At 33.2% G+C, this 2994-nt stretch overlaps 1 pseudogene; it reads left to right on the top strand.

The window, feature by feature from the left end:
- Nucleotides 1–758: 758 nt before the first annotated feature.
- Nucleotides 759–2994, top strand: part of LOC102482542 (60S ribosomal protein L6 pseudogene) — a 12131-nt pseudogene continuing 9895 nt past the window's right edge.

Below are 2994 nucleotides of genomic sequence, written 5' to 3'. Positions count from 1 at the left end.
ATTTTTATAACCAGATATCTGACTTTTCTCCAGTGGAAAAGGCATCTACAAAAATTATGTCAAGGACAAAAAAGAATATGGGTTAACAGCTTCCAGGTGGAAGGAATTGTATTTGCATAGGATTGCCTAGAAGACATAAAAAGTCACAGGAAAATTTCTTAACATCTTATCATTTTCTTCTCCATTATTCTTCTTTTCCCTCATCATTTTTCTTTGGGAGTGATCCTTCTCTTTCAGTTCTTTGTTTTCATTTTTCCATTCTTTCTACATTCTTGCTTCTATTCCTTTTTTTTTTCTTCCCTATTTATCTCTTTCTTGGCTATAATTCCAGAGATTAACCCTTTCAATTGGAAAAAAAATCTACAGAACTCAGAGTTATGGGAGGATGACTCAGAATGAAACTTTTCTAAACATGCTTTGCTCTCCTATTACTCTTTGCTCCACCATTCCTTGATCTTTCTTTGTAAGCCGTTTTTTTTCTAAATCAACTTTTAAATCTAAAACAAGAACAAAATTTCAATTTAGTTCTTTCTCACCCTAACCTTTCTACATTTTCCTGCCAAAAATATAGCAACAATATCTATATTTATGATTGAATCTGGTTTTTATTATTTTCCTGATATTTAATGGTCATTATGCCCTGTTGCTTATATTTACTACTTGTATTAACTCATTCAGACTACTGTAGCTAAATATCATAAGATGGGTGGCTTATCAACCATAGAAAATGTTTTCCTCCCAGTTCTGGAAGGTTCAAGATGAAAGTCCAGGTAGATTGGGTGTCTGATGAGTGCAGTCTGGTACACGGACAACTCTGTTTAGCTGTGTCCTCAAATGATGGAAAGGGTGAGGCAGCTCACTGGAGTCTTTTTTATGAAGTCACAGATTTTATTCATGAAGGCTCTGCCTTCATCACTCAATCACCTCCCAAATTCTCCACCTTCAAATATCATCACATTGGTCATTTGTTTTCAACACAAGAATCTGGGAGATATGCAAACATTTAGACCATAGCACTACCTGCTGACAATATTAGATAACCTTTAGTCATTAGTCAACATGATTTTAAATAAATAAAATAATTATTTTTGAAGCAAACTGCTTGTAGTTTGGTTTACATATAGTTTGTCATTTAAAATTTTTTGAATTTTTTAATCTGATATTTATATTTCATTTTATATGTAATTGCTTACATTATATAATTAATTATATTTATATTATATATATTTATATTAATTATATATATAATTATATAAAAAGAGAAGATAGTAAATTTATGATCATAATCCACTCATATAAAATATTAAACAGGCTCTGACTAGATATTAAAAGGATCATTGTTTTGGAAACATTTAACTAACATCTATCAGATTGTGTTTTAATATCCACTCAGAAACATACATGTGGACATATATATGAATTACGTATGTACATTGCCAGGGCTACAGCACCTAGCTAGGCTTCAATGAAGGCCTGGTACTCTACTTTCTGGAGTTATATCAACAGACAGTCTTCAGTATTTGTTTTTCATTTTTTTATATATAGAGAGAGATTTTGCTATAGGGCATGTGAACTCACCAGAGAGATAGAGAGAGACAGAGAAAGGGAAAGGGAGAAATCACTCTTCAGAGGGTTTGGTCATACCACAATCCCATCTCCTCCATTCTCCTCTCAAGATCGTGGGCACATACGCACATACCTTCAATGTAAGTTTTAAGCCAGCAGGTCCAGGATTCGAATTGCCGTTGACTATGTAGGAATCCAACAACATAACTATTCCACCATCTGCTGGTCCCTCAATAGACAGTCTTTATATTTCTCTTCAGGGATCACCTAAGAGGTAGAGCAGGGTTGCCTATGGTCACTTTCATACTCCCAAGTGATCCATATTATCCAATAATGAATAGTTGTAGGAATATAACAATATGGCCATTTTGACTCATCTGAAAGGCATTCAAGCTCCAGAAAATAAATTGTGTGGGGTAAGCTGAATATATGTCAGGCCTATGTTTCATTTGCTTTTATCCCTTGTCCAGGCCTCCTTCCTTCCCCTTCCTTCCATAAGTACTGGTTCCAGTGTTGCTCCTATCCTGCAACTTGGCCCTTCCTAGAGTCTGTTTTCTGGGAGACAGATAAACAATTTCTTAATATTTTTTAATTTTTTTATATTTACAAGTAGATTAAACAAATTATTTTTAAATTGCTCCATGTAGTTTTTAAAATTTAATTTCCCTGCTTGCAATCAATTCTGGTAAGGAAAGTAAAAAGATGTTTCTATGTCTCTTAAAACTCAAGAAATGGAAATCTTAAATGCACACATACATTACAACAACTTTTCCTATGAGGGAAATAATTTTGTGAAAAAATATCTAGAAATGAATAAAACGGGGGAGAAAAAGTTAATAATGAATACACAACTCAAAAATAAATATTTCAATTAAAATGAAAGTTATTTTTGCCAATAGAAATTTGAGCTGCAATATATTTCCACTCTTTCAAGGAGAAAAACGGAGAAGGGGTAAAGATGAAATGTAGGCTGAACAAAAGGAAAACGAGTAAATTCTTGATAGCAGGAACTCTGTGACCTATAGTCCATGACCTTCAGTTCGAAATAGGTAGTATACCTTGACACTCCGAGCACGCCTGGAGCAGGCAGCAGCTGTTCCTAAATAACTGCAATTTGCTACAACCCTGAAGATAATATAAATTTCTTTTCAGAAAACATTTTCAGAACCTAATAATTAAAATTGCTAATATCAGTTAGTGGGTCTATATATGAAGACCATATTTTCAGAACCTAGTAATTAAAATTGTTTATATCAGTTAGTGGGTCTATATATGAAGACCAAATATACAGAAATATAAAAGCATGACAAGAGTGAGAATAGAATAGAGAGAGGACCTTCCTTCCCTCAAATCAAGAAATTAAAACTGTATTGTCTCTGCTATTTGAATAGTTTTCTTAATTATCATTGCATGATCTAACAAAAGCAT

This window comes from Tupaia chinensis, unplaced genomic scaffold (assembly GCF_000334495.1).
Source record: "Tupaia chinensis unplaced genomic scaffold, TupChi_1.0 Scaffold000448_1, whole genome shotgun sequence".
Taxonomy (NCBI): domain Eukaryota; kingdom Metazoa; phylum Chordata; class Mammalia; order Scandentia; family Tupaiidae; genus Tupaia; species Tupaia belangeri.
Note: the sequence above shows the minus strand (reverse complement) of the source record. Positions and strands in the feature narration are given on the sequence as shown.